General features: G+C 40.1%; 1 protein-coding gene across 1 annotated transcript in view; it reads right to left on the bottom strand.

The window, feature by feature from the left end:
- The window catches only part of TNKS2 (tankyrase 2), an 80364-nt gene extending 68871 nt beyond the window's left edge, over positions 1-11493 (bottom strand). Inside the window, exons 1-3 of the mRNA XM_040563168.1 lie at positions 11409-11493; positions 9871-9961; positions 8858-8893 (exon numbers count right to left, since the gene is read on the bottom strand). The gene's annotated coding sequence lies outside the window, so the exon portion shown is untranslated. The remainder of the gene's footprint in view (positions 1-8857; positions 8894-9870; positions 9962-11408) is intronic.
- Positions 11494-22946: the final 11453 nt, after the last annotated feature.

The raw sequence follows: 22946 nt of genomic DNA, 5'->3' as shown, positions 1-22946 counted from the left end.
CAGCAAAGCCTACTGATTATGCAGTATTTTGTATGGGACAAATCAGTAAAGGGCCACCATGAAACCAAGAAACTCATTTCAATTTGTGGCCTGTTTAAAGAACAAAATGCTTAACATATTTTGCCTATCAAGTATTTTACAGCAATGACATGCTGTCCTCTCAGTGCTTTATAAGGCCAAGTGGATAATCTTTCCTTATCTCCTAAATATGTTTTGTGTAATACCCTGAACAGCATTTGCAGTAGCTAATAAAGGCAGTATTTTTATGGATGTTCTAATTTTACAGAATTGCAATTCATTATTTGTTTACTTAGTATAAAGATGCTACATTCTACAAATATTTTCTCTAATGCTGACAATATTTTGAAGGCTTGTCAGAAGAAAAGCACTGAGTTTTTTAATGTAAACTTAAGAGACCATCTGAATGCTGAACAGAGAAAGAGGAGAGAAGAATGACTGCAGTGATCATGTCACATGTGAGAACAAACAGTAGGCTCCTAAGCCTGTAGCTGAATCTCCATCATGCAATACTTTTTTTTTCCTAAATTCAAAATTGAGACTGCTTGTGCTCTTCCGAAGGGGAAATAAAGCATTTCAAAACTACCTCCAAAAAATCTACATGGTTATGGAAACCATTCAGGTCAGCCAATGTGAAAGTGTATGTCAAGCCTTGCTCCTCTCAATAACTTTGCAATTTACTTAATTGTTCTTTGAAAAATTCACTCAACGCAGCACTGCCAAATGCCTTGTTATGCTTTTGTTTTTTCCCCTTTTGATTCTTTTAGTTAAAGTCTGAATTAAAACATACATGTCTCCTTTCATGATTCCCATTGTTGTTAAATACTGGATTTTCCACTGGATTTCTAAAAGGGATCTGTCATTTGACCTCTGGTCCTCCCTTCATTTCCAAAAGAAAGGTGAATTCATAATAAGATTAGCGTATGCCCCGATAATACTTGAGGTAGCAGCTAAAGAGATAAAGGGGATTCATAGATAACTTGCATGTACTCAGAGGAAATTGATTTTCATGGAGAAAATTGCAGAATCCCTCTCTGAAATGCAAACAGTATTTGCATATTCAAAAAAAAAAAAGCAGCTAATTTCTTTAAAAGGCTCTACAGAGCTCTTAAACAGATCTTAAACAGTTCTTCTATGTAAAAAGATGTTTTATTTTGCGAGTATGTATAGTTTCAGTGAGCATTTAACAATGTCTAGAAATATACTCTACACTTGTCCAAACTGTATTTATAAATACCTTGTTCTAAATGTAGTCAAGATGCCACAAAAATATTTTCCCTAATTAGGAATAATGCATAGTTGTGTTATTCTGATTTTGGTGATGCTGATGTAGCAAAATGTATATTCATAAAATCACTTCATCAGTTAGTACCGTGAAGACAACTATCAAGTTTCCAAGGAGATCCCTCAACAGCCCTACACTTCATTATTAAGCGATGTTCCAGCTTCATTTTCAATGAACAATGCTTTCTTTTTAATTTAAAAATGGAACATCATCTGAAAGGTACATGCACTTACCCAAGCTGTGGATTATTCAGGCCCTACCTTCGTCTGTTGCCTCTATTAGCGAGCACGTAATAGAAAACATTTTATGCTCACCTCAGACACAACTTTTCCTACTTTTTTAAAAGCTATTCCTCTTCTCTTTAGAGAGCTGATGGCAAAGGTGAACACACACAGTATGTTCTTATAGCCTAATTTACATATGTTTTATATTATGATTCTTTTGTTTTATCTGGGTTATCCCACCTCATCTTTATCTTGAATAATTGAACAGTAAGCTTAGAAGAACATCAGGTTAGGAGGAAGAAATTATATCTCAGGCAGATGGCTGTACTCCACTTACTTTCCCAGAGATTTTCAGGGAGGCTGAAGGAAGATAGACGTAGACTAAGTCAGCTTTGTGCCTTCTGGATTTGGCTCCAGCATAAGAACTCAGGTAGGTGAGGAGCTGCTTTGAGCAGCAGTGGGCTGCTCTGAAGCTATGGGGCAGTTGGTGCATAGAGCACTTTGGGGACATTTCTGACCATCTAGCTTGTCCTCCAGACCTTTCCAGAGGTCAGCCCGAGTCCCAGCCTTACTTGGGCCTACACAGTAGAACACAGCAGGTGAGACCATTAGGCACCATGGCTAGGTGAGGCTGCAGGGAGTTCACAGAAAGGAGGAAAGCAGGGGACAGGTCTTCTGCAAAGCCCTTTACAGTACAAAAACCATGGGTGCCCAAAACATGCAAGTTCAGGCTGTGGGTTTGAAAGCTGAGGTATGAAGAGCATGAGGAGAAACCAAAATTTAAACTTTCTGCAGGGTCAGAAGACACATGAATTTTTAGCCTTAAATCTTCAGAAAATGATGGGCCTGAGGCCTTGCAGTCTGCCCTTTGTACTCTGGGTGCCTCTGGGATCTGACAGTCACATCTAATCTCTCACAAATGCCAGAAGAGTCTTTACAAACAACAAAACAAAACAAAACCAAGCACCAACAACTAAATCTAAGAGCCAAGATAAATGACAGAAGTGTCAGTCTTAGGCATCTTTCCCTACCCCCGGCCCAGCAGCTGTCTCAGTGGGAGGTTTTTCTTGCTGAACTGCACTAAAAGCACTGTCCTCAGCTTCATTTCCATGAGGAAAAGACTCCACATACCCAAGTCAGATTTCAGTCTCACATTTTTAGAGCTAGGAGGTATCTTTTGTGCTTAATACAACAATTTGATTTCAACCTGCAAACCATAGACAGGTAAGGAAAAAAAAAAAAAGAAAAGAAAAAAAAGCCAAATTTCTGCAGACAGAGTTCCAAGTTTTCCCATGTTTCTTGAGACAACGCTGCTTGGAAGACCACAAACAGAAGAAAGAGCCTGCACTAATGGCCTAGGCTATTTTTCTTCACTGCAGCAAGCACAGCTACATCTAACCCATCCATCCTACGTAATCTTCTCACCAACACAAGATATCATTGCATAGCTGACACTTTGGGGCTGTCAGTTTAGCAGACTCGAGCTGGGAATGACTCATTGGTAGAGGTCACAGACCAAAAGCCTGCCAAAGCTTTTTTTTTTTTTTTTTCAAGAGATGGCAACACATAAATGGAGATAGCAAGCTTCTGTGGCAAAGCAGAATCAATTTTGAAATCCATTGTAGACACTGTGGGAGCTCTAGATCTCCCTTATGTTCTCTCCCCTTCTGAAAAATTGCCCTACATATCCTTAACCTCTCTAAATGAAAGTCCACCCTCCTATCCTTTGAACCCCAGATGCACATTTTTGGTGTTCTGCTTTTTTTGCTTTTATTAATGGAGTGAATTCACGTGAAGAGCAAGTGCTACGTCATAAGAAAGATTTGTTCTCTAGAGAGAAAAATCAAGAAATGGCCTGTGAGATAGCAACATTCAATGAAGCACTTTTGTATGACCCTGTGCTAGCTTCATTATTTTTTGAGAAACATCTCTCTGGGTAGTTCTCTCAAGAATTCATTATTCCACCCACTGGCTTGAACTTATCCCATATAGACCAGATATATTTAGAAAAAGTCACAGTCAAAATGATATGATGCCATCATTGATTTATGTGCAGAACAGTAACAAATGAGCAACGAAGTTAAAAAGTATTAAGAGCAGTCTAGCAGATGGGCAAAGCACCAAAATAAACATTCTGATAAAAACACAGATTCAGCAAACCACCAAGCCCAACATGTTCTCAGGAGTTTGGGTTTATTTGGGTTAACAAAGTAAATTTGCTAGGAATGTTGTTAAACTACTATAATACTAAGGCACAGAACACGACCAAGGACAGTTCAACTTAATTTGGATATCAGAATATCAGGAAGAAAATGCAGATCTCATTGTAGCTCAGTCACACTGCCCGCATCACAAAAGTTTAAAAATATTTCCAGAAGAGCTGCCCTTTCCCACAATCTATGTAACTAAAACTAGCTACCATAATGGTATTTGTGCAGACAGCCCTCAGCTGCTGTTCCTCTTACTGTGCCTTGTCATTCTCTATGAAATTGCTTTCATTTCAAGAAATTTGGCTCAAACTCAGGGAAAAAAAAAATGTACAGTAATGCAAGCATATCAAATGCTCTGCCATCTTAATGTGGTATGGCACCTTGGCAAGTAACTTCTCATTAGCATGGTTTTTGGTCAATTTGGTTTCCATTTTATGCTGCAGGATAGGAAATGCTAGATAAATAATACTGTTTTTTGGGGAACATGGCCTCATAACTGAGAAATGCTGTGACATTACTGTTAGTGGCTTGGGTGCAGACGGTAAAACTCAGGTACTCCCTTATTCCCCATACCCTGACTTTGAAACTGGTTACAAATAGACAGGGTGTAATTAGAGTCCATGTATGGTACACATTTCCAGGGATGCTGACCAGAAAATGAGACTTGCATGGCCAGAGACCAACATCAAAATTCAAAAAGCTTTAGAGAAATAATTTCTAGTACAACTTTTTTTCAGAAGCTCAAAGCGCTACCAAAAATTTCCCCTGCCCTCCTCCTTTGCCTATGCTTGTTCCCTTTTCCTAGGCCCTCCTTCTGCCTATGTGACTAGAGGGTGAACCGGAGCAGGACACAGGTCCAGCTACAAAATGCATACATTTGTTGCTGGGTTAATTTTCAGCAGTTCAAACTGAGATAATCACAGAACAACAGTCTTAGTGGCAAAGTGCTTTCAAACCATGGACACTTCAAATACTGTTTACTTCTATAAATATGTAATTTGGTTTATGTTGCAGCAACACCTCATGAGGATGGCAGCCCAATGTGCCAAGCCCATGACAGTGCATGGCCCCTGCTGCAGACAGGGAAGCCCTGCTTCTGCGGCTGGACTCGCACTTGCCTGCGGGATCCTGTTGTGTGAATTGGTGCAGGGCTGAAAGGACCTACCTGCATGCTTCCAGTAGTAGTAGTATCTGGGCCTCAGCAAAGTTTCCAGCATTAGACCTCAGACTAAATAGATGTGTAAAACTAAACAAAACAACATGGCAGGTAACTCTTTCGAGCCTTAGGAACAAAAGCTGAAAGCTGTATGAAGGGAGTGAGTTTGTATAACAGTTTTCTCAAAACTGTTTTGTTTTTGTTTGTTGTATATGGCTGTCTCAGTCTATCACTATTTTCTAAGTTAAGAGGGATTTATATAAAGAGAGCATATACACTAAGGCTCTGTTTATGGTCTGTCTGGTCTAAGTATTTATAATCATTCAAAAATTAGTGATTTTTTAGTGTGTGCATTTGCTTAATACCTTCCTCTTGAGGATTTTGAAATACAGAACTCATTTTGCATCTCCCTCTACTTTGACATATTGTTGCTTTGTGTAATTCTGGATCTTTCTGAATTTTGTGATAGGAGACATCCCTGTGCATAGACTGGTAAGCTGGCTGAAATGGTCCATACTTAACAATTGTTCAGGGCAGAAAATTTAAGAGCACTTTAGTTTGTTTTTCTTTCAAGTCTGCTTTTTAAATGCCTTACTAAAAACACAGATACTCTGACAGCAATAGCTTACATGCCCTTATGTACACATGAATATCTGTCAAAACAGAGAAATATGGAATTTGCTGCTGTATGCGCGTGGCACTTGCAAACTGTTCAATTCAACACTAGTACGGTAAAATTATGTTGAAATGTCACCTATCTCTTCTGTTCAACTGTGTCATCCATGTGTAAACACACTGTTTGCAGGCACATTGGTTTCACTACATGAAAAGCAGACCCTTCTTTATTCTCAGTTTAACTATACATTCATAAAGCATCCTGTAATTATTTGAAAGTATATATAATTCCCGTCAAGTTGTGGTGGGTAGGATTCTTCCAGGTAACATGAGCATTGTAGTTTCTACAGCCAAAAAGTCAACAGCCATATTGTAAATTCGCTTAGAAGCATCTGTTACCACTGACTGTATGGTAGAGGGTTAGGGTTTCACAGAGCTGCAATAGAGAACATGCCCTGCTCAGCCATGTCCAGAGTGCCTGGCTCTTAATAAGTAATCCAGGATTGCTAAAATTAGCCTAGCAAATCTTTTCTTGTCTCTTTCAGCCTGGTGGATTTTTTTCCCTGAAAATATATTACTTTTGGCATTTTAATTCTTACACTTATCACATTAGTAATGAAAAAGTGACTCTAGATCATAGCTTTACTTCAGGTTTTACTGGTGAAAAGTGCAGATATTTTTCCCAAGTCCCTTTCTTAGTACATTGATCATTATTTCTGAGGGTAGTTTGTTCCACGACTTCTGTAAAAACTGAAAACTGTTTGCCCAATTTCCTCTAACAAAACGACTATGAAATTAGTTGTGAGATTTTCTGGAGTCATGAAAAAAGTGCATCTTTAATTACAATTCAAGCATTGTAAATAGAATTATTTGACTATAAATAAAACACCTCACGGTCAGCATGATTCCCAGTCTGGTATCAGTTACTGACCATTTCTCAAAGCCAGATGAATTGTGTGTGCTTCAGATTACTGAGATTCACTTTGTGCCATTTTCTGCGGACAGCAGTTTCTGGATCCTACAGAGAAAGTTGCTGAGCTTATCGAGTCTCAGCGATAAAATAAATCACAGCTCATCACCTTGTATTCTCTTTGCAGCCACTGAATCTAGTCCAAATTTATTTATCCATGCGTGCTGCTGCAATACCATTCTAGACTGAATCTGACCAGAAAGAACATTGCATTCTGCTCTTTTCCTCCGCTGGCAGAGGCTTTGTGTACACAGCTAATTCAGTCCACCCTTTGCTAACTCACTGTTTTTTTGAGTGCTGCCTTTTCATTTTCTTGTGTTCCTTTTTAAAGCCGTTTCTCCTTTTGATAACACCCACGCATTTTTCAACTGTTTCTGACTATATTAATTTAATCTTCATCTTGTTTCCGTTTGATCTCTTGCAGCTTCTTTTGCCACAAGCTACATTTCTCATGTTTCTCTCTCTTTGCTTATTAGTAAACCCTGCCAAGACTTGCTGGTGCCACTGTGCTACTGCACAGCTCTCTGCAAGACTGCTTGCTATTATGTGGATATTAGTCAGCCCTGGAGAGAAGGGCTCCATTGTGCTAAGGGTAGAGCTGAATCATGACCAAATAAATAAAGCTTCATTTCGCTTTCTTTCAGAGTTCATTTTCTTTTGCTGTAGCCTCTAGAAGAACTAAATGAGTTGAGTCTCAAGGCCATCAGAAAACATGGAGATTTCTGGATTTTTTACACATAGACTTGTTCAGATTCTTTTCTTAAAATGGGATTAATATCAGCAAATCTCTTATGAACAGCAGAAAAAAAAAGTGCAAGTACAGAGGAAGCACGTCTGAGAACCAGCTTTTACTGAGTTGACTGTATGAGGACTGACTACTGCGCGGCACCTAGAGAAATGGCTAGCACTGAAAATAGCATTGAAATCTCCTCCCTGGGACATCACAAAAGAAGCTGTGAAGGAAAAAGCTAGCAGCTACTAAGGGAGATAAGAGAGAGAGAAATACTTCAGGCCTGAACAAAACCCTTCTGTGTTTTGGAGATCAATTGTTGCTTTTTTAGAAGCGGCTCTTGCACCTGCTCTTGTTCAATTACTATCACTCAAGTGATTCTGGGTGCTCTACATTTCCCTTCTGCTCTTCTTTCATTTTATCCCTGTTACTGAACGTCATTAGAGAGGTTACCTAGGAGAATTATGTGTCAGTGGTTCTGCAAGCTTTGAGGAAGGAAATCAGGAAGATGCAATGCAGAATACTGAGCATCTCCCAAGCGCACCTAGGACTTTGCTCAGTGGCAATGATGAGACCATGCATCTGCTGCCCCTGTTCCAGGTCAGATCCTTATGTTTCAGATCCTGAAATGTCCTTTTCTGTTATCACAATACCTTTCTTATCTTCTGAGTTGCCTTCCTTCCAGTAATAGCATATAAAGCAATAATTTATGTTACTCCTTGCATGCCTGGTTAAAAGCTAGCAACAAGAGATGTCCTTGTAAGTGGTGGGAACCAGCCCTGCAGTCTAAAGAGCACGTCTCTTCCTAAGCAGAGTTTCTAATTGAAGCACGTCACAGCTGACGACAAGGACTTCCCTGACAGCTGACGAAATGAGTAGCATTGCAGTGCTTTGCATTAGGCCTTTATACTGACTTCCAGGAAGGTTTCAGTTCCCTGATTTTTGAAGATATAGTTGCCAACACAGAAACAAATCACATGCTGCTGCTTTCAGGACAGGGGAAAGAGTTTCCCCTTCCCATCAAATTCTGCTGTGGAATAAAATCACAAGACAATGCACCAGCTACAGAACTTCAATTCCAAACAACTAGCCCCAAATCCCAGTGAGCAGGCTTCCTAGTTGGCAATGGATCCTCCTTGGCATGCAGGAAACACTGAGGAAGCAAAGCCCCTAACCCTGGGGAATTGTGATCAGAAACTCATTCAAGCGCGGAGAATGGCTGGAAACAGTTATCAACCCACTACCTGTGTCTGAATGAGACTCTTATCTGTAAAATCTGCCTTTTGTTTATGTCAGAATCAGAATATTGGACATTTTTGGGACCCCATAAACTTTTTGTTGTTACTGCAAGTAGCATAAAAGTCCATATGCAAACCATGGATTTTTTTCAGGACTTGCAAGCTTTGCTCAGCTGTGAATTCCTGCTGGGTCTCTGCTCTCTGCTTGAGAGTAATTCACTCCTAAACACTTATTCTCAAGTGACATGATCCTGTTCCCACATGACCATGATGGCCTTTGAAAGCATATCCATGCCATGCAGCAATATATATAGGAACAGACACATACATACTGAGAGGAAGCACTGAAGTCTATCTACAGCTGCCTCCTGCAATAGAAGTAATGTGATCACACAGAGTGCATCTACTTACTCAGATACAGTGTCAGAAAGATAATTCATGTCCTCTCTGCAGAAGTAAAAATAAATAAGGTTCAGGCAGAGTTCAACAACCTTAGGTTGCCTATTAGCAGTTCACAGTGCGGATGAGATGCCCAAAGTTTTCCTGGGATACAAGGCCCTTCACGCTAACAGGAAAGCAGCCAGGTGAGGGCCCAGTGCATGGATGAAGGGCACAGTGCTCACACTTCAGTGAGTCATACTTCTTTGGTCGTGACTTTAGTGGGCTTTTGAGAACCACGACTACAACGTCTTTTAGCAGGATTGCCTTGAGTCACTGGCCTGACTATTCAAGATCTATAGAACTACGGAACCCGAGCGGGTTTATAGAATAGGCTGTTCCTGTTCACACACTACATTATGAATTATAAAGTGCAACTGTGGGTAGACTGTCAATTAATTTCTATCTTAATCTCTCCTTTGAATAACAAGGCTCTATTAATAAGTAGTAACCATGCCTTTGCCAGATCTTGCAAGTAAAATCTACTCTTATCTCAGTCTTAGAGAGAGAAGTAACAAATGAAAACAATAAACAACTGCAAATTGCTATGAACTTCCAAATCTGACCAAATTGGGTCATTCAACCGGTGTCACCTCCTGTCTGCCTCTTTTCCATGCCCATTTTTCTCCCTTGTTACACTGCATAGCAATGCTGACTTCAGAGCAAAAGCAAAAGTGAATTCATTGTGGATCTCCATGGGAAGCACTTCAGCAAATCTCAAATACACAACCAATTTACAGTCACATATGAAAATTTACAATCAAGAGTGGCAAACTATAAATTGGCCAACCTACCACTACAAATTAATCTGTATGAGCTGACAAGCTGAATGATTAATATTAATGTACATTTGAAAATGGGAATAAATTTGTCCAAAATGGAAGCAGCCAGACTGTAGCCCTTAATAGGGAAAAAATGGATTCCAAAAATAATTTGGGACCGCAGAGGGGTAATTAACTGAATATTGTATCAGTGCTTATAAATACCTGATGGTGGTCAGGAGGAGTAGAGAAGAATGAGCCAGACTCTTTTCTGTGGTGACAGGACACTAACAGGATAAGAAGTAAGGGGCAAAACCTGAAACACATAAAATTCCTTTTAAACATAAAAACAAACAAAAACCCACCCTACACACCACAGAAGTTTTCCACCATGGGGTAATGAAATGCTGGAACAGGTGGCCCAGAGAAGTTCTGGAGTTTCCATCCTCTGAGACATTCAAAACTGGACTGGACACAGTCCTGGGCAACCTGCTCTTGGTGGCTCTGCTTTGAACAAGGGCTTGGATGAGACAATCACTAGAGGTCCCCAACACCTCCACCTGCCTGTGATCCTGTGATGACTGTGGTCTGCCAGTGCCTACACGGAGATCATAAATATGAGAATAGAAGGACCATAAACTTACCTATGTGACAAGATCTAGCAGCTTGTACTAAAATTATTTAAATAAACTGCAAAGTTTTGACAGTCTGAATTGCTGGAACAGTTTGCTAGGGTGGATTCTCCACCAGTGCCAATTTTGAAATGAAATTAGATGCCATTCTAAACAAGACCATGTTACTTAACTAGGAACTAATTCAGGAAAGCCTCTGGTCTAAGCTGTAATGTGTTTAGATTTCTTTCTTAATAATGATCTCTTCTGGTCTACATTTTATAAAAGCACATTGCTGAAAGAGGCCTGTGTTCTGGTGAACTTAAGTATCATCTTTTAGTTATGCTTTTCATTACATTCTTTTAACCCCAGAAAATTGGAAAAGATACAAATATATATATATTTGCATAATATTGTCAACACATAGGAAAATCTACAGTGAGAAGACCAGCTGATGTATTTTAACTCCATAAATTTGTCTTTGAAGATATAAAAATACTTTTGAAAATGAAATTTTATCACAGGAGAGCCCTGTAAAACCCATATTTCTCCCTGGGGTGCCGGCTCTTCACAGGAAAAAAAAAAAAGTCTTATACAACCTGTAGGTTGTGGTTTTAAAAAGTTTTAAGAAAGTAGAAATTTTTTCATCTCATAAAGCACAACTATAACTATGATGTCAAACTTCAGTAAGAATTGTAAGTTCACAAATATATGCATGCTTCCCCACCCATTCTGACTACAGAGGATGACTAGTTATCATGGTCACAGGACTGAAGTTTACCAAGATCTTTTGAATTTTAAGCTAGCCCAAAACACGACGATGTGCATCTGAACAGCACATTTTCTAGTTTACTATGTCACTGGGACAGCAGTCGGTGCATGTAGCAGGTTGCACATGGACAGAGTGCCTTGAAAGGCCTGCTTTGGGTCAAATATTTATTTTGTAGATTGCACATCGATAGGCTTTTTTAGGTCTGTGCGGTCTCTCTTTTTTCCAGCTATATCATGCTGCTGCCACGCAGGTGGCAGTGCACAGTCTGCTGCATGCCCTACTTTTTTGTAACGACAAATATCCTCATCATTCCTCCCTTTGACTCTAGCAGCTTTAAGAAGTGAAGGCACTGCAGTTTGTCAGCGTCTTCTGTGACATACCTGGGTGGTGACGGTCTGGGCTCAACGCTGGCATGCAGCAGACTGAGGGCAGGGGACTGGTTTTCACAGTCAGGCAGACAGGCCAAATCCCTTTAGACACAAAGAGGACATTTTTAGAATAACTAATATTCAGCCAGTGACAGATCAGACGAAGTGCCATGTTTCAGAAAATTACTGCTTAGGAAGGAAGACTAGAGATATCAGGGAAATAGGATTCTCAGCTTTAGAGAGCCACATCAAATATGTGCTAAATTATTCCAAAAAGAATAGAAGGAAAATTATGTTTGCTAAACCCACCGGGTACATTTGAGCTTTTTTTTTATTATTATTTTATTTTTTATTTTTCCCCCCTATCAGGAGAATTTTAGACTTGAGCTGAGATGTCTCTCCTGAAAGGAATAAAACATGATTTGTTCCCTCTGGTACATTACTCCCATTTAGAAACACAGTAGGTGAAGTTTGTACCATACCCAATGCTACCCTTCCACCTGATCGACATGGCCAGAAACCTGCACCCAGGTGGACCCTGGGGCTCCAGGGCAGATCCATCTCCCCACAGGGATGGATATCCACAGAAACCAACCCCTGCATCGCTAACTCATTGGAGCAGCCTGGAACAGACCTTTCAATTTGCCAGAATCACAGCCCAGAAATGGCCAGTGTGTCTTACCAGCCTCCCCTGAACCTTTCACTCAACTTTCTTTAACAGTAAACCAAAAATATCAACAAAAACAACAACAAAAAGGAAATGAATATAAAGAACGTTTCTCACTGTTACAACTGCAATGAAGGTCTCAGATCTCCTCTCCCTCACCCCAAACTCCCAGCCCCCAAGGAAATGTTGCTGGGGAGGCTGCAGAAAACCTAGCATGAGAGTGCAAACAAGGCACAGTTCCCTCGCTCACGTAAGCAAACTTCTAAGTAACCACTAAAGATAAATTAAATACCAGCATGATTTGCCGGGACTGGTGCTTTGTTTATGTAATTCACTCGCAAGGTTTATTTCGTAAAAGTGCAAACAACCAGTGCCATTTCTTTTTTTAAATCTGAGCTGGATGACTGGCAGAAGTCTGCACCAGCCACACAACGGAGATCATACAGGCTGCCCCATGGTGGGCTGCCTGCCTGACACAGTGCTGAAGGAGTAGCTCACAGCTTGTGAAAAAGGACATTTCTCTTCATTTTTCATTCCTCATATTTATGGGCAATTAGAAAATGACAAGAAAGTATTAAAAAAAAAAAATGCAAATTTCAAAAGTTTGCTGATTCCCTAAAATGCACCAGTATAATGCTTAGCTAGCAATGGAGGAAAAATTCTTATAATCCAAAGATGAAATAATTCTTTTTTTTTTTTTTTTTAAACAAACAAACACTAAAAAAGCTGCACACAAAAGGCAGAGTAAAAGTATATATTTACCAATCACCGGTTATCTGAGTTTAATATAGCAGAAAGAAACTTAAATGTTAGTTAAAATTTAACAGTTGTCTTTTAACTTGCGTGATTACAAACTTTGAAGCCACATCCAGAATAAAGTAGGAGTTCTCTGTGGAAGTAACCTGATTTGAGCATCAGTAGCAGGCTACTTTTGAAGGAGAGCCAATACAAATGGTCCTTTTGATAACGTCTGCCTTGAGCATGATGAAATATGGTTCTTGGATCTGATTCACCACACGTTTCTGTCCTCTTTGAGTCCCTTTTAAGTTTAAAAAAAATTCACAGAATTTTAGCCAGAAGTTTACCCTAATGATAAGTCTAGATTGTTGACCTAAAATGGGATTGCCTAATCCTTTTTTTTTTTTTTTTTGTTTTACTAAATAAAGATATTTACTCTAGTGTGATGTTAATTAATAACTGTGTGATGGACCAAGTTGGAGACCTCAGGATGGGATTGAACAATCAAAAGCCAAATACTTTCTCATTTAGTCTGCATTTGTTACTAAAATCAGTCTTTGATTACCATTGTTTCTTCTCTCTTATGACGAGTTTAAAGCTATAAAGGTTGCAAAAATGGTTAGATTTGCTTACTGGAGCTGGAATGGAAAAACAATGGTATTTTCATCTCCCCTATTTCTTGTTCCTTCCCCATACAACAGTGCAATTGCTTAGGTATGCAGCTTATGCTGAAAGTAATACACGGCCCAAATGTAGACAGGTATTGCTCTGCCACAGAGAATTTTAGTTCATACTGAGCTTCAAATGCCTGCTTAAGTCAACCTTTGTCAAGGGGGAGCCTGAATATGTACCTTACACACCTTTGTTTATGGTCAGCAGGGTGAACACAAACACTAGGTAAATCTTTTCTTTTCTGTCCATTTTTCTTAGTTTAGCTAGTTGCAGGACACAGATTTGAGAAGGATTTGTTTGGAAGCCCAGGACAACCATTCCCTTCAGCTATAGGAGGGTTTCCTAAACTTGTGAAGGCTGCTCCTTCTGCTTCAGGAAAATGAGCAACTTTGCTGCATGTTGCTGAAGTCCTGCACATTTCCTCCCCACTCTCAGCCCACCTTGGATAACTCTGAGGTATGTTGCTGCTGGTTTGTGTTTCGTTTTTGGAAAATACTGCCTCAGGTAGGCCTTTCAAAAATGAAAGCCCCTGTCAGTTTCTCTTCAATGCCAAAATTTTAAGGGGTTACTTGCTGCCAGTGTTAATATCAGTCATCTGCTCATCTATATACCTTATATATGACACACATTTCTTCTGCTATCCTATTAGCAGTTTTACCACATTTAAATTCAATTATCATTAACTTCAGAGGACAGCCAGCAGTGGACAGCTCTTCTCTGTTTCTTATGCAGTATAAAGATTGGAGGTTTAACTCTGTTTTTGTTCATGATAAATAAGTGCTCACTTCATTTCCAGGGTTGACAGGACTAACCCTCCCTTCTAGCTTGGGGACTTGTACAGGACCCCTGTACATCAGAAAAAATGTTACTGGGCTCTCTGAAGCAGATTTCAGCCTCTGCTGGAAGTCTGGCGATGCCACAACGCAAACTTCCAGTGTGCTGAGGAGCCTCTGCTTTCAGCAAAATGGTCCAAACTGCCAAAGTGCATCAGCAAATACACAGTTTCAATTCCATCTGCCCTGCTCAGTAGCATGTGTGAACTGTGATTTTGTAATGTGACACTTAAACAACTAATGTAGGCATCTGAGGAAACAGTAGTAAAGCCACAAGCCTTTGTTTGTGGCCTCTGCAGCACCAACATTACTGCAGCAGGAAAGCAGAGATTACTTTCCTGGTTATACTACTCTAGCCAAAATTTCATGCCACATATGAGCAACATGAAAGCTCTTATGCAATTATTATTACTATTATTATTATTAATTTTAAAATACATTCTGCCATTAATGTCTTTCAGAAATATACAGGACATCCCCACTACACCGTAAGAAGCCATTTTTTTGGGTTCTTTTTTGTGTATTTCAACACATTTTCCCAGATGTTGCTATCAGCTGACAGAGATGTGCTATTTCTACATTTAACAAACAACAATGTAAACACTCTGCAGTTTAATGAACTAGAACTGTGTCACGAACCAGATAACTTCCCTTCCTCTCCTGCCTCTCAGAGCAAGCATTTTATTTTGCCTCTAAACAAGTATTTAAACTTCTTTAAAACAATATTGCCAAAAATGAAATCACATTGTGGCTTTCATTTTGTCTTCATAGCTACTAGCTATTAACTATGGAAATATCCTAGGACTTATTAACTGACAGAAAGCTGTCTAATCCTTCCAGTTCCATGAGAACTTTTTTAATTTTTCCAATCTCAAAGAGCAGTGAAACAAAAAAGACAGATTTTGGATAGCAAAATACATGTATGTTGTTTAAAACATTCATAGCAACTGTACAAAAATGCATAATCCTCACAGATGATATATTAAAATCATTTTGCTAAGAGCCATGAGGTCAGGAGGCCAAAATTTTCCAGAAGGCCGGAACATGAGTAAATACACGCTTTCTGGGTACAGAAAACACAGGCTCACCTGCAAACAGCCACAGTGCTGCCCCAAGTTGTGTACATCCACTCCACGTGCTGCACTTGCACAGGTCTCACCCACCGACACTGGACCTGATGCCAGCCCCGAGTAGTTACGCTACGTAGTAAATTTTCACTTATGCTTTGCCAGTGAGTATTTTTATTGCAGAGGTACACAGAAGCTCTAGACCACGCTGTAGGTAGGCAGCTGTGATGCAAACTCATACACGGAGAGGATCTGCAGCACTGCAAATACAAAAAACAGAAGCTGAGAATGCTGAGACTGTTCCAAACGCAGCCACTTCTGCATGGCTCCATTCTGAAGGATGCCAGCCAGAATCCCAGTGCTGACTGAGTTTGATCAGAGCTTTTGGTCCTCCCAGTTCAATGAACATAAGCAGCTGTTTGCCACCCAAGTGCCAATGCCTACCCAATTCTGCCTGAAGTGTTAGGAATGAGAAAACTGTATAAGGTGTTTTTGTTTCAGAGGCCAAAATCCTGATTCTGCATAGTGCCGCTCTGACTGGGGTTAATTTACCATGTTGAAAAGATAACATTTTGATGAGGCTTATGTTATCTGGACTAGACATTTTGTGTGCTTTAATGTGAGGTAAATGGATATTGCTGAAGGAAAGGGAAAGACAGACCTGGGGCAAATATTCAGCCATTTCAGGCACGGGAAAATATTGGTGTCAAAATGTCCTTCCTATGGCCGGTTTCTGCTACCTGGACTCTTTCACTGACTCCTTTTCACACTTTCTCTGTCCCAGAGGAAGCCTGATGCTGTTATGGGTATAACCTGCAGAGAAGGGCCAATGGCTCTGGGCAGTTTGAGCAGCTGCAGAAACAACCATAGGGAAAATACTTCAAATTGTGAGGGAAATTTTCTCCTCCCAGCTGGATGACCCGTATGCTGGGCAGCCTGGTCATTACTTCAGCTCCTCCTTGCCTGTTCTCATGGTGTCCAGCTGCTTTGTGAGCTGGAGGATTTCATCAGGTGGAGAAACCCAAGCCAACCTGCTTGCACATCACTCCTGGTTCTCAAAGTCACAGTGCCTCTTTCCTTCTGCTAGCCAACCAGGCTATGGGAGGCACAGAAATTTGGTGCAAAAGGCCGGTAGAGAAAGTCCACGTGAGCTCCTGCTGAGCAGGGGCTGCTCCCAGGAGCCAGACCCTTCCCTGGCCTCAGCCCTCCCCTGTTGAAACAGCTTCAGGATTTTCCTCCACAAACATTCCACCCCAACTCCACCTGCCCTCTGCTGCCTCAGCCAGCATTGTTTTCTTGTTCTGCTAAATGCTCTTTGGGGAATTTTGCTCTTGTAACTACAAGCAGGGAATTTTGGTGTTGCTAATGATCCTCGCAGAAGCACCAGGGCTGCAGCAAGTGGGATGCCAGACCGTGCAAACTTGGCCACACCTTACCAGCTGTAAGGTTGGTTATTATTAAGGTTGTTGAAGAGAAATAAAGGCTGTTGCAAGACGAAAGTAGTGGCAGACAAACGGCAACTTGGTAAAAAAGGAATGACACTCCTGGCAACCCAGCACCCTGCTTTGACACAAGACTAACGAAGGCTGATGCTGGCTAGAAATTTTTCAGCATTATTATGCTGACTATTGCAGATTCAGGACATTATCTTATTTACTCTCCACAAAAGCTTCCCAAAAAGAAACAAAATGGTCTCCTGAGATAAAACTGGCTTACAGCAGAAAACCTTCATCAAATATAGAGACTTTGGCACTTTTCTACTATTCAAACAAAGTGCTTGCTTGTACCACCCTCTATAATAAAACAGGGCAAGGCAGCGCTTACCATGGAAGGAAGTGGTTTCAATCCAGAGGATTTTAATTCTTTTCTTTGGCCGGTATATTAATTCACTCTCACTTCCTGACTAATTTGTCTTGAATTTAAAAGATGATTGTAAGCTACAAGAATGCATCCTGATTTTCAGGGGAATTCAGCTCAGGTAATATTATTTAAAACATACCTGAAAAAGTAAAACTACAAACAAAGCTTTCTGGAATAGTTAAGAAAGATAAATGAGATTTGGAGACTAAAACATGTTATGCTAAATTTTATCCTAATTTTGGAAATCTCTGCAGTCTTTATAACTGATAAAAAGAAAAATCTAACAAATGCCAGGAAAATACTCACAGCAGGTAATGATATACATCTTCCTTGTTACCACGGTTTGGATTCATTTTAAGTACAATGAAGTTAGTAAGAGTTTTTTCATAGGTAATGGGCAAGGACTGGGCACTGATATTATCAGGATGGAAAAAGTGACTGTGTTGATTACTGCAAGCAGAATATGCTGGTGTGGTGGTTTCATCCTGCTGGGCAGCTAAACTCCACCACAACCTCTCTCTCATTCCCCCTCTCCAAAGGAAAAGGAGGAGAAAATACGAGGTAGAGTGCTACACTATTTTAAGAAACCACAAAGCATGCCCAGAGACACAAAGCTTGTTTCACAATCTCTGAAGATATAATTGCGAGTAGGTTGAGCTAGATGCAGGGAGAAATTAAACTACCATATAAACAGAAAGAAAGTCTATTGTAATCATGGACTCCGTTAAATCTGTATTTGTAAGAAACATGTTAACTTAGCCAACAGAAGTTGGCAGTTATGTATGTGTAGCCAGTTTTTCAAAAGGACAAAGAAATACCAGAGTATGCTTATTCTGGCGTCAAGGCACTTTCACCCTGGCTGAAAACTCAGCTATATTTGCTCTCAGTCCAGAATCATCTTCATCCTACTCAGCATATTATCATTCCTTTCAGATACATAAAAATTCGTAAAATGAATTGTAATTTACATCTAGAGGTAAAGGATTTAAGGAAGGTTAATTCCAGTGAGGTTACCTGCCTACTCTGCAAGCAGCACAGCATCTTCTCCGGTTCTCCAATAGCTGGGGTCCTCAAGTATTCAGAGCTTTTATTAAAACCCTGCATTGATCCCACTTTTTCATATGGAGAAACCAAGGCCTACAGAGATTATCTGATTTACTGTAGGATCAGTAATTTCCAATCTTGTTGCAGCCAGGCCACATTTGAGAAAAATGACAACATAGCATAATTAATTCCCAGGCAAAGGCTATTGGCTTTCACATCAGAGCTGCGATGGAGTATACTGATGTTCACAGAAGCAATGTCAAATACAAGCTATGTAGCTCAGGGAATGAGCTGGTCATGCTAAAACCAAAAGCAGCTGCAAGGAGCCACCGAGCCCCACCCAAAGCCACATTTCACAACACACACTGCTGCCCATGCCCACAGGGCTGTGCCTGGGTGCCTGCTGCTGCAACCCAGAATTGCACAAAAGGCCTGGTGCAGAGCCAGAGGCTGAATACAGATCTCCTGGGCTTCACACAAGTGCTGTCATCACAGAAAAACCTTTATTTCCTGTCAAATTGCTAACATTTACTCCGCAATGTGTTTGTCTATGAACAGAAACAAACAAAAAACAAACAAACCAAAACAAAAAAACTAACAAACAACAACAAAAAAAGGAAAAATCAAAGAAATGTGAAAACAAATTATGTGTTTATGGAAAAATCTCACCAAATCCAGACAAGCCAGAACTTAATAGAAATTAGAACACCAAAGAAATTATAACAAAAAGTCTATAGACTTTTATCAATAATTAATATTTGTTATTTTCATCCAGACCTATATTCCTTCTATAGAATTCTGTAGTGAGCCTAAGTAGTCCATTCATAAAACATGAGCTTATAATTTGGACATTACATAAAGACTGCAAGGGAAATGATTTCTTTCTGCAAATCAGGAATTTCAGTTTGAATGAGAGAGCTCACCTCCAATGAAATTCATTATTTTCATTAAAATTGAACAGTTCTTTGAAAGATACTAGTGAGTGAAGTTTTGCAAGATGGCAAAGGATACTACCTTTATATCTTTAGATGTTTACCCACTAAATACAACTTAAACTTGGACTTGTGAATGCACAGAGAAAGAAAAATCTATTTCACATGGCCATTTTCTTCTTTCACTTGTACTTGCTCAGGAAGCCCAGTGATTCCAAGTACAAGAGTGCAAACTGCTTGTGACTGCTGTCAGAGAGGTATGCTTTGCTCATGGGTGGCTCAGTGTTGTCACTGTCAGCAAGGCCTAATGCAAGTCTAAACTCACTGATTAAGACATTTTAGGTAAAAACTGGCTTGTTTCACTTCATTCTCCACCTCTTTTTAAACTGCCATACAACCCTTTAAGAGAAACTTCTGCAGTAAACTGTGACAGGGAGAATATTACCCCTGGACACTTGTTCAAGTGAGGCCTAAAATAGCATTTCTATTTGCCTAAAGCACACCCTGCTACTGCCAAGTCACCCTGGCACGCTGCTCTGGGGTCATCCTTACCCTGAGGACAGGTTGATATGCCCAGCACAAGAGGTTCTTCCTTCAGGCACGGCTCAGACCCAGTTTTGGCTCCATCCCAGACCAGTGAAGCGCTGGGCGAGCCACCCTGGTCCACCCCGCGCAGAGCATCGCGGGAAGATGCTGAGGATGCAGCAGCACTGCCAAAGGAGCCACCCGTGGGGTGGTGACCAAAGGCACAGCCCTCTGCCAGGAGAAGGCTCCTGCTGATGGACCCAGCCACCTGCACAGCAGGCAGAGGGCACAAATCCATCTTTATATACGGGTGTCAGAGATGCAAACGTGCCCTGCAGTGACCTTCTCGGACATTTTGTCAGCAGTCTGGTGCCTGCAATGCACAAATCCCAGAGTTAAGTGGAATTTCTACAGTGTTTCAAAAATACATTAATTATAGTTCAGAGGTGAGGTAATTAGTCGGTGATCTGGTCTTAGATAATGGAAGAGAAAATATTTAAGTCTTGCATTATAAATGCCTCAGTGGGTAAATTGCTGCAGATTAAATTCTTTCAGGAGCTTTTAAGCACAGATTCCCCCCCCACCCCCTTTGCTCTGAGAAAATACACCTTTACTTCAGAGTGAGGAGCTAAAGTGGAGGTAAAAGACTGAGACAGATTCTTACCTAGCGTGAACTGGCACCTTTAGGATGGAGGATGGCTCTGCTTGTTTAAATAGCTGGCTTTCAGCTAGTGCTGTGACTCACTTTTATTGGTGCTGACAATATACATGACCTGAGCAAGCTTCCCAAATGAACTCCATGTCAACCTAAGAACACCATTTCTTGGCTTGGTCAAAGTTATTGAATAGTCTAGAGAATGACGGGCAAACACCTAATCTCCTATAAAGAAAGGAAAAAAATAAAACTAGAGGGACAGACTAAGTGATAGACTAAGTACTAGAAATTAGAGCATTGAAAACACCTTGTCATCATGCAGATTACAATTCTATACAGAAAGTTATGACCTTCGTAAATAAGGAAAGAATGAACGATCAAGTTGTTGAGTTTGGGGAATATATTTTGTAAATTAGCAAATGCATAAATAGTTGTATTAAAGTCTTCGCCAATTGGGTTGTCAAACTGAAATTTCTTCAGTCAAAACTTAAATTCTATATTGACAGCATTTTTACAAGTTGGCAAATATGGGACTCATCCAAAGGCTGCTGAAATCAGTGGGAGTTTCTCATTGAATAAGAACTCTCTGCTTCATAATGCAAACGGCACGGCGTTCTCAACATCTATCTCTGCAAAACTGCTTTATAACCAAAATGGACTATTTTCAGCTAAGAAAGCCTGTTAAAAATGCAAAGTTTCACAAAGACTCCAAAATCTTTTTTTTTTTTTTCTTTTTTCCCTCCAACACAGTATTCTTCAAAGCTTCCTGTCTATATTTCATTTATATGCATGAAAAAAAGCAGCTAATAATCAGAACAGAGAATCAGGAGTCTGGAAACTCATCTTGGGTTCCATCTTGTATATGCTTTTGTGCAAAATTCTTAGTTGTTCTGTGATGAAAATGATTCCAAAATTTCATAGGAATGTCCTCCTTGAGCACTTGAAGGACAAAGGTTTTTCTACTAATAAAATATGCAATAAATATATACCAAACAGAACAGTTAAGATTATTTCTGTAATTAGCTGCAATCCAGAATAGAGTTTTGTGGAAGAAATGGCCCAGAAAACATTCATAAGCATCCACTGGTTGGTACGGCTCCTGCAAACACCCACTAAAAATTACATTTACAAATCTCTCCATATGCTATAGAAGCAGAAATTCTGGGATGCCTTAAATTGAATTTGTTCATATAGAATTGCTATACAATGGATGGAAGGCTGACTGAAATATTGAAAAGTAGCAGTAAAGTGTTGGTGATAAAGTCTCCTGTTTGCATATAAACCATCATCATGAAATGAACCCCATACCTGATGGGAAAGAAAACTGTGTCGAGGATGCTGAAGGTTCCCTGCTTGCTCCACTTAGGGGCTGTCCAGATTGCGGGGTCAGCTCTTGACTCTATACCAGTCCTCCCTAGAGAGAAGACAGTTTCCTTGGAGAAAATCATCTCTTGAATGGGTCAGAGGCCAGACAGGGCCTTGTTGCATGAGGTTTACGATGCTATATAAGTAGCTAATCACAGACAGAAGAATATTGTGTTGATATTACAATAAAACATATGTCATTTTCTGAGTCCAATAATAAAAAATAATAATAAAAAAAAAAGTTGGAGCTATGTAATTACTGGAACAATTTACCATGATGGCTTTTGCAATATTTTCATTATCATCATCCAGCAAAGTCTTTCTGGCTTGTTGTTTTTGTTATTTTTGCACATTGCCCAGGAGAATTTCACACAGAGAAATGAACAATGATGTTACTTTAGTTACTACAGTTATCACATGTTGCAGAATGTTTTCCCATTTCCAGCCCTCTCCTGTCCTCTGCTTAGGTCATGCCTCTCTTTGCAAGCAAGAAGGATGGTTTCGAGCAGGACAGTATGGTTAATATTTTAGTGTAGCCACCAAACCAAAACATCTTTATAAAACAAAGATTGAGATTGAATCCAGATAAAAGTGCAGTAGAGATTGTTTTACTCCTCCAAGATGAGGGGACACTGCCCGGTTTCATTCTGAATCAGGAAGAAAGCCTGTATTCCATTTGGACATGCTTAACAAGAGCAACCACTGAAGTTAAGAGCTAGACCTCGTGAACCATTCACAGTGGTGAGAGAACAGACCTGTCTTTGACTGCTTCAGTGCCCTCACCTTCAAACATGAGAGGCCCAGGCTCACTCTGCCTGATGCAAACCATGGATTTAGGAACCCCTGGGCTACAGGTGACACAAATTTAAGTTCTGCCCTTGAATGGAGACTTGAATGCCAATTTCCCCATCACCAGCAGATGTCATGACAACCTGAGTGCTGAATAAAAAGCATGGAAAGGCACAACACCACCCTTGCTTTGTAAATCAAGCTGTGGAGGGAAAATATTTATGAGCTGAAGTTACCCATTCAATTTGATCAGTAGTTTTGGATCACGCAAAACCTCAGGTAGATTCTGAAGATACGGGGGAGAATTGCTATAGTTTTGAATAGTCATAAGTATGCAAAACCCCGGAGATAAAATTTATGGCTACTTTATCAAATGTAATTTCTGATGTACTTTATCTTGCTT

The sequence above is a fragment of the Cygnus olor genome, chromosome 7, assembly GCF_009769625.2.
Source record: "Cygnus olor isolate bCygOlo1 chromosome 7, bCygOlo1.pri.v2, whole genome shotgun sequence".
NCBI lineage: Eukaryota > Metazoa > Chordata > Aves > Anseriformes > Anatidae > Cygnus > Cygnus olor.
This window is presented reverse-complemented; position numbering and strand designations above follow the sequence as displayed.